Source organism: Pseudorasbora parva, chromosome 20, assembly GCF_024679245.1.
Source record: "Pseudorasbora parva isolate DD20220531a chromosome 20, ASM2467924v1, whole genome shotgun sequence".
In the NCBI taxonomy this organism is placed as follows: domain Eukaryota; kingdom Metazoa; phylum Chordata; class Actinopteri; order Cypriniformes; family Gobionidae; genus Pseudorasbora; species Pseudorasbora parva.
The window spans coordinates 12,114,772-12,124,056 of record NC_090191.1 but is presented as its reverse complement, the minus strand read 5'-3'; positions in this window follow the sequence as shown (position 1 = coordinate 12,124,056).

The following is a 9,285-nucleotide window of genomic DNA, read 5'->3' as shown; positions in this document are numbered from 1 at the left end:
GGCGCTATAGCAATCAATTGCGCAAAATGGCTCATAACTCCTAAACCGTTTGGTCCACACTCAAGTGTCTTATATCATTGGAAAGCTGAGACCTTGGCGAACAAAACGTATATCTCCGATTTCATTTCCGTCATTAAAAATTTTCCGCCATTTTGAATTTTGTTGAAAACCTACTTTTACGAACTAGTCCCTGGTTTTTTGACCGATCGGAACCAAACCAGTGCCAAAATGTTGTCTGTAGTCTGAATATGAACATTCATTGAGAAAAAGTTGAAATTTCGATTCACGGAAGATAAGGGGATCAAAATGGACGCTCAGGGCGGAGCTTATTTTACTAAAAAGACTATAACTCAAAAATGAAATGAGATATCTTCACCAAACTTGGTACACATGTGTATTGGCTCATTCTCTGGTCTCGATAAAAAAATCGAGACGATTGACCACTTGGTGGCGCTACAATGTGAAAAAAAACATGAAAATAGCTATAACCACACGACCGCTAGTCCGATTGACCTGAAAATTGGTATGCAGTGTCTTGGCCCAAGGTACTATATAAGTCTATGAGGACATTGGTGTATCTCAAAAAACATGGCCGCCATCAGCCAATGAATTTTGAGCACCTATTAGATGGGGTTAATGGAGGTCGATCGGAACGAAACTCAGTGGACATGTTTGACTCATGGTCCTAGAGGTCTGTAAGAATTTTGAAAGAAATCGGCCACTAGTTGGCGCTAACCCAAAAGGGAAGCTCAAAAATTCACGAAAATTGTTGGGTATATGTGGCATGACATGCTGATGAATCATGCAAAGTTTTAAAGAGATCGGACTATAGGTGGCGCTATAACTGTTAAAAAGCTTTAAAAAACATGCATTTCCTATGGTAAATTGCCTATATTGGCTGTGAATGGACTTTTCCATCTATTATTTTAGTGTTTAAAATCTTGCTAAATAAAACTTAATGTCTTTAATGCCTATGTGCTTTAAAGGCCTTAAAGGCTTGAACCCCGCTAAATGCTGCTTGCAGCTTTAATTATTATTATTATTATTATTATTATTATTATTCAGCCGAAAAACGCATCGTGCAGACCAAACTGTAAGGGCTAGAGACTTGAAACTTGGCCAATAGGTAGTACAAAAATCGAGGAGAGGTTATCAAATTATGACCCCGATTGGCCCATAGGTGGCGCTATAGCAACCAAAAGCGCGAAAGAGCTCATAACTCCTAAACCGTTGCTCCTAAGGGTCAAGTGTCTTATATCATTGGAAAGCTGAGACCATGACGAACAAAACGTATATCTCCGATTTCATTTCCGTCATTAAAAATTTTCCGCCATTTTGAATTTTGTCAAAAACCTACTTTTGCGAACTAGTCCCTGGTTTTTTGACCGATCGGAACCAAACCAGTGCCAAAATGTTGTCTGTAGTCTCAATATTAATATTCATTGAGAAAAAGTTGAAATTTCGATTCACGAAAGATAAGTGGATTCAAAATGGACGCTCAGGGCGGAGCCTATTTTACTAAAAAAACTATAACTCAAAAATGAAATGAGATATCTTCACCAAACTTGGATCACATGTGTATGGGATAATTTTTTGGTCTCGATAAAAAAATCGCGACGATTGACCACTTGGTGGCGCTATAATGTGAAAAAAACATGAAAATAGCTATAACCACACGACCGCTAGTCCGATTGACCTGAAAATTGGTATGCAGTGTCTTGGCCCAAGGTACCATGTATGTCTATGAGGACATTGGCGTATCTCAAAAAATATGGCCGCTATCGGCCAATGAAATTTGAGCACCTATAAGACAAGGGTAACGAAGGCTGATCGGAACAAAACTTGATTGGCATGTTTGACTCATGGCCTTAGAGGTCTGTAAGAATTTTGAAAGAAATCGGCCACTAGTTGGCGCTAACGAGTTTTATGGCTCTGTAATCACGTGGTGTGGCACCCATCCACAAAATATGCATATCACCTGATAGATCTCCTCATGTTGAACAACTTTGCCTCTAGAACTATTGCTGTCAATCATATCATTAATTAAATATTTGCAACTATGTTAAGAACATACTTTTGCAAACTAGTCCCTGGTTTTTTCCCCGATCGGAACCAAACCAATCTAGGGCAATTCTCTAGACGCTCTAGATAAATATTCATTGAAAAAAAGTTGAACTTTTGAATTTGGATGACTATAACAGGGTCATTTAAAAAGAGGGGGCCTGGCAAAGCATGCTCAAAAACCTATTAATCCTGAATGAAAACTACAAACTTCACAAAAATAGGTGGGCACGTGCAGAATATTACTCTAAATAAGCATGAAAAATTTCATGGAGATCGGGCAATATATGCCTCTATAAAAGTGAGAAATGTGATGAGGTACCATTGCTTTAAATGGTGTGTTCCCAAAAATTGCTATAATAAACGGCCACCAGAGGGCAGCAGAAGACAACTCATTGGTTCATTCTGGTCAGTAAGCCAGTTTAGAAAATCATTATAACTACATTGCAAATGACATTTTGACAATGTTGACCAATTAATTTGTTCATACTAGAACGTGGTAAATCACAATAGAATCATAGTAAATCATACTACAATGTGGTAAATTGTGGTAAATCATGGTAAACTGTGGTAAATCACTATAGAATCATAGTAAATCATACTAGAACGTGGTAAATCATGGTAAACCATGCCAGAACATGGTAAATCATGTTAAACTATGGTAAACCATGCTAGAATCATGGTAAATCATACTAGAACGTGGTAAATCATAGTAATGTATGCTAGAATCATGGTAAATCATTCTAGAACGTGGTAAATCATGGTAAACTATGGTAAATCACAATAGAATCATGGTAAATCATAATAAAACATGGTAAATCATGGTAATATATGCTAGAATCATGGTAAATCATAATACAACGTGGTAAATCATGGTAAACTATGGTAAATCACGGTAAACCATGCTAGAACATGGTAAATCATGGTAAAATGCTAGAATCATGGTAAATCATAATACACCATGGTAAACTATGGTAAATCACAATAAAATCATGGTAAATCATGGTAAACTATGGTAAATCACAATAGAATCATGGTATATCATTCTAGAACGTGGTAAATCATGGTAAACCATGCTAGAACGTGGTAAATCATGGTAATATATGCTAGAATCATGGTAAATCATAATACAACGTGGTAAATCATGGTAAACTATGGTAAATCACAATAGAATCATGGTACATCATTCTAGAACGTGGTAAATCATGGTAAACTATGGTAAATCACAATAGAATCATAGTAAATCATACTAAAACATGGTAAATCATGGTAAACCATGCTAGAACATGGTAAAATATGCTAGAATCATGGTAAATCATAATACAACATGGTAAACTATGGTAAATCACAATAAAATCATGGTAAATCATACTAGATTGTGGTAAACTATAGTAAATCACAAAATAATCATGGTTAATCATACTAGAATGTGGTAAATTGTGGTAAACTATGGTAAATCATAATAGAATCATGGTAAATGAAACTGAGCCAATGAAAGATTCTCTGCTGCCACCCTACTGGTTAAATTAGTCATTTTGTTCTATAATTCATATTTAGACTTTGTAAAGTCACTATTATAACATTTAAAAATCACATTTTGTCAGTTTATCACTTCATTTCACCTGATATCTCTCAAATTCATTCAGTGCTTAAAAACCTTTCATGCAAAAGGCGTCAAATGCTTTAAATACCTACTTTTGCGAACTAGTCCCTGGTTTTTTGCCCAATCGGAACCAAACCAGTGCCAAAATGTTCTCTGTAGTCTGAATATCAATATTCATTGAGAAAAGTAGAAATTTCGATTTACGGTTGCTAAGGGGTGGAAAAAGAATGTTGTGGGCGGAGCCTATTTTACTAAAAAGGCTATAACTCAAGAAGGAAATGAGATATCTTCACCAAACTTGGTACACATGTGTATGGGCTCATTTTTTGGTCTCGATAAAAAAATTGCGACGTTTGACCAGTTGGTGGCGCTATATTGTGAAAAAAACAACGACCGCTAGTCCGATTGACCTGAAAATTGGTATGCAGTGTCTTGGCCCAAGGTACTTTATAAGTCTATGAGGACATTGGTGTATCTCAAAAAACATGGCCGCCATCAGCCAATGAATTTTGAGCACCTATTAGATGGGGTTAACGGAGGTCGATCGGAACGAAACTCGGTGGGCATGTTTGACTCATGGTCCTAGAGGTCTGTAAGAATTTTGAAAGAAATCGGCCACTAGTTGGCGCTAACCAAAAAGGGAAGCTCAAAAATTCACGAAAATTGTTGGGTATATGTGGCATGACATGCTGATGAAGCATGCAAAGTTTTAAAGAGATCGGACTATAGGTGGCGCTATAACTTTTAAAAAGCTTTAAAAACCATGCATTTCCTATGGTAAATTGCCTATATTGGCTGTGAATGGACTTTTCCTTCTATTATTTCAGTGTTTAAAATCTTGCTAAATAAAACTTAATGTCTTTAATGCCTATGTGCTTTAAAGGCCTTAAAGGCTTGAACCCCGCTAAATGCTGCTTGCAGCTTTAATTATTATTATTATTATTATTATTATTATTATTCTCCGATAAAACGCATCGTGCAGACCAAACCGTAAGGGCTAGAGACTTCAAACTTTACCCGAAGGTAGTCCAAAAATCGAGGAGAGGTTATCAAATTATGAGCCAGATTGGCCCATAGGTGGCGCTATAGCAATCAATTGCGAGAAAGGGCTCATAACTCCTAAACCGTTTGGTCCACACTCAAGTGTCTTATATCATTGGAAAGCTGAGACCTTGGCGAACAAAACGTATATCTCCGATTTCATTTCCGTCATGAAAATTTTTCCGCCATTTTGAATTTTGTCAAAAACCTACTTTTGCGAACTAGTCCCTGGTTTTTTGACATATCGGAACCAAACCAGTGTCAAAATGTTCTGTCTAGTCTGAATATCAATAATTATCAAAAAAAAGTTGAAATTTTGATTCATTTTTGCTAAGGGGCTTCAAAATGGACGTTCAGGGCGGAGCCTATTTTACTAAAAAGGCTATAACTCAAGAAGGAAATTAGATATCTTCACCAAACTTGGTACACATGTGTATGGGCTCAATATTTGGTCACGATAAAAATATCGCGACAGTTGGCCACTTGGTGGCGCTATAACATGAAAAAAACACAAAAACGGCTATAACCACACGACCGCTAGTCCGATTGACTTGAAAATTGGTATGCGGTGTCGTGGCCCAAGGTACCATGTATGTCTATGAGGACATTGGCGTATCTCAAAAAACATGGCCGCCATAGGCCAATGAACTTTGAGCACCTATTATGTTTATGGCTCTGTAATCACGTGGTGTTGCATACATCCGTAAAATATGCATATCATATGATAGATCTCCTCATGTTGAACAACTTTGCCTCTAGGGCCATTGCTGTCAATCAAAAAGTTAATTAAATATTTGTAATTATGTTAAAAACCTACTTTTGTGAACTTGACCCTGGTTTTTTGCCAAATCAGAACCAAACAAGTCTAGGACAGTTGTCTGGACTCTTTAGATCAATAACTATCAAAAAAAAGTTGAACTTTTGCATTTGGATGGCTATAACAGGGCCATTTAAAAAAGAGGCGTGGCAAAATACACTCAAATGCCTATAAATCCTAAGGGGAAACTCAAAACTTCACGAAAATCGTTGGGTATATGTGGCATGACATGCTGATGAAGCATGCAATGTTTTAAAGAGATCGGACTATAGGTGGCGCTATAACTGTGAAAAAGCTATAAAAACCATGCATTTCCTATGGTAAATTGACTGTATTGGCTGTAAATGGACTTTTCCATCTATTATTTTAGTGTTTAAAACCTTGCTAAATAAAACTTAGTGTCTTTAATGCCTATGTGCTTAAAAGGCCTTAAAGGCTTGAACCCCGCTTAAATGCTGCTTGCAGCTTTAATTAGGGGTTCAAGCACGAAGTGCTGAACACCTATTGTATTTGTGCTGATTTTTATTAGGGGTTCAAGCACGAAGTGCTGAACACCTATTGTATTTGTGCTGATTTTTATTATTATTATTATTATTATTATTATTATTATTATTCTGCCGTAAAACTCATCGTGCAGACCAAACCGTAAATGCTAGAGACTTCAAACTTTGTCAATAGGTAGTCCAAAAATCGAGGAGAGGTTATCAAATTATGAGCCAGATTGGCCAATAGGTGGCGCTACAGCAACCAAAAACGCAAAATGGCTCATAACTCTTAAATCGTTCATCCTAAGGGTCAAGTGTCTTATATCATTGGAAAGCTGAGACCATGACGAACAAAACGTATATCTCCGATTTCATTTCCGGTATGCACATTTTTCCGCCATTTTGAATTTTGTCAAAAACCTACTTTTGCGAACTAGTCCCTGGTTTTTTGACATATCAGAACCAAACCAGTGCCAAAATGTTCTCTCTAGTCTGAATATCAATAATTATCAAAAAAAAGTTGAAATTTTGACTCATGAACGTAAAGGGGCGTGGAAATGTACATTTAAGGCGGAGCCTATTTTAATAAAGAGGCTATAACTCCAGCAAAAAATGAGATATCTTCATCAAACTTGGTACACATGTGTATGGGCTCAGTCTTTGGTCACGATAAAAAAATCGCGACGATTGGCCACTGGGTGGCGCTATAACATGGAAAAAACACAAAAATGGCTATAACCACACGACCGCTAGTCCGATTGACTGGAAAATTGGTATGCAGTGTCTTGGCCCAAGGTCCCATGTCTGTCTATGAGAACATTGGCGTATCTCAAAAAACATGGCTGCCATCGGCCAATGAAATTTGAGCACCTATTAGACAGGGTTAACGGAGGTAGATCGAAACGAAACTCAGTGGGCCTGTTTGACTCATGGTCCTAGAGTTCTGTAAGAATTTTGATAGAAATTGGCCACTAGTTGGCGCTAACGAGTTTTATGGCTCTGCAATCACGTGGTGTTGCACACATTGGCAAAATATGCACATCATATGATAGATCTCCTCATGTTGAACAACTTTGCCTCTAGAAACATTGCTGTCAATCAAATTGTTAAATAAATATTTGCAATTATGTTAAAAACCTACTTTCGCGAACTAGTCTCTGGTTTTTTGCCCAATCAGAACCAAACCAGTCTAGGACAATTCTCTGGACTCTCTAGATCAATAATTATCAAAAAAAGTAGATTTTTTGCATTTGGATGGCTATAACAGGGCCATTTAGAAAAGAGGCGTGGCAAAATACACTCAACAGCCTATAAATCCTAAGGGGAAACTCAAAACTTCACGAAAATTGTTGTGTATATGTGGCATAACATGTTGAAGACACGTGCAAAGTTTTATGGAGATCGGAGTATAGGGGGCGCTATAAGTGTTAAAAAGCTTTGAAAACCATGTATTCCCTATGGTGAATCTCTGTAATCAGGTGGGGTTAAAACAGCCACATAATATGCATATATTATGATAGATCTTCTCATACTGAACAACTCTGCCTCTATAACCAATACTGTCAATCAAATCTTTATTGAAATATTCACAATTATGTTAAAAACCTCGTTTTGCAAACTAGTCCTAGTTATTATTATTATTATTATTCTGCCGTAAAACTCATCGTGCAGACCAAACCGTAAATGCTAGAGACTTCAAACTTTGTCAATAGGTAGTCCAAAAATCGAGGAGAGGTTATCAAATTATGAGCCAGATTGGCCAATAGGTGGCGCTACAGCAACCAAAAACGCGAAATGGCGCATAACTCCTAAACCGTTCATCCTAAGGGTCAAGTGTCTTATATCATTGGAAAGCTGAGACCATGACGAACAAAACGTATATCTCCGATTTCATTTCCGGTATGAAAATTTTTCCGCCATTTTGAATTTTGTCAAAAACCTACTTTTGCGAACTAGTCCCTGGTTTTTTGACATATCAGAACCAAACCAGTGCCAAAATGTTCTCTCTAGTCTGAATATCAATAATTATCAAAAAAAAGTTGAAATTTTGACTCATGAACGAAAAGGGGCGTGGAAATGTACATTTAAGGCGGAGCCTATTTTACTAAAGAGGCTATAACTACAGCAAGAAATGAGATATCTTCACCAAACTTGGTACACATGTGTATGGGCTCAGTCTTTGGTCACGATAAAAAAATCGCGACGATTGGCCACTTGGTGGCGCTATAACATGGAAAAAACACAAAAAGGGCTATAACCACGCGACCGCTAGTCCGATTGACTTGAAAATTGGTATGCAGTGTCTTGGCCCAAGGTACCATGTCTGTCTATGAGAACATTGGTGTATCTCAAAAAACATGGCCGCCATCGGCCAATGAAATTTGAGCACCTATTAGACAGGGTTAACGGAGGTCAATCGGAACAAAACTCAGTGGGCATGTTTAACTCATGGTCCTAGAGGTCTGTAAGAATTTTGAAAGAAATCGGCCACTAGCTGGCGCTAACGAGTTTTATGGCTCTGCAATCACGTGGCGTTGCACACATCGGCAAAATATGCATATCATATGATAGATCTCCTCATGTTGAACAACTTTGCCTCCAGAACCATTGCTGTCAATCAAATCATTAAATAAATATTTGCAATTATGTTAAAAACCTACTTTTGCGAACTAGTCCCTGGTTATTTGCCCAATCAGAACCAAACCAGTCTAGGACAATTCTCTGGACTCTCTAGATCAATAATTATCAAAAAAAAGTAGATTTTTTGCATTTGAATGGCTATAACAGGGCCATTTAGAAAAGAGGCGTGGCAAAATACACTCAAAAGCCTATAAATCCTAAGGGAAAACTCAAAACTTCACGGAAATTGTTGGGTATATGTGGCATAACATGTTGAAGACACATGCAAAGTTTTATGGAGATCGGAGTATAGGGGGTGCTATAAGTGTTAAAAAGCTTTGAAAACCATGTATTCCCTATGGTGAATCTCTGTAATCAGGTGGGGTTAAAACAGCCACATAATATGCATATATTATGATAGATCTTCTCATACTGAACATCTTTGCCTCTATAACCAATACTGTCAATCAAATCTTTATTTAAATATTCACAATTATGTTAAAAACCTCGTTTTGCAAACTAGTCCTAGGTTTTTTGCCTGATCGGAACCAAACCACAGCAGTATGATTCTCTGCACTCTCCTGATCAATTCATATTTAGACTTTATAAAGTCATTATTATAATATTTAAAATCACATTTTGTCAGTTTATCACTTCAT